A 601-nucleotide genomic window follows, 5' to 3' on the forward strand; every position below is an offset into this window, starting at 1 on the left:
CTAGTTGTATAGCGAACGTTGTTGTAAAAGATAAATACTTCCAGTGGAAAATACCTGATGCATGGACATTCGAAGAGGCGGCGACAGTTCCATGCGTTTACAGCACGGTTTATCTTGCTCTATATATTTATGGAAAAATGAAGAAAGGCGATAAAATACTTATACATTCAGGTACTGGCGGCATTGGACAAGCAGCTATTCATCTCTCTCTCAATGAAGGATGCGAAATATTCACTACCGTTGGCACGAGTGAAAAACGGAATTTCATTAAGCAAATGTTTCCGACTATTTTGGATGATCATATTGGAAGTTCTCGAGATACTGGTTTTGAACAAATGATAATGCGGCAAACGAAAGGTCGTGGCGTGGACATAGTTTTAAATTCATTGGCGGAAGAAAAGTTAATCGCATCTGTTCGTTGTTTAACGCAAAACGGTCGTTTTTTGGAGATCGGCAAATTTGACCTTGTTTCTAACAGTCCTTTAGGTATGTCAGCGTTTCAGAAGGGTATTCACTTTTATGGAATTCTACTTGAAAACATGTTCGATGACAATCACAAGTATAAATCCTTATTATCAAAAATGATAGCCGATGGTCTCAA

The 601-nt window shown here is 38.3% G+C and overlaps 1 pseudogene; it reads left to right on the plus strand.

The window, feature by feature from the left end:
- Window positions 1-8: 8 nt before the first annotated feature.
- LOC105460631 lies at window positions 9-594 on the plus strand (annotated as a pseudogene).
- The last annotated feature ends 7 nt before the right edge of the window (window positions 595-601 follow it).

This window comes from Wasmannia auropunctata, unplaced genomic scaffold (assembly GCF_000956235.1).
Source record: "Wasmannia auropunctata unplaced genomic scaffold, wasmannia.A_1.0 LD318595.1, whole genome shotgun sequence".
In the NCBI taxonomy this organism is placed as follows: domain Eukaryota; kingdom Metazoa; phylum Arthropoda; class Insecta; order Hymenoptera; family Formicidae; genus Wasmannia; species Wasmannia auropunctata.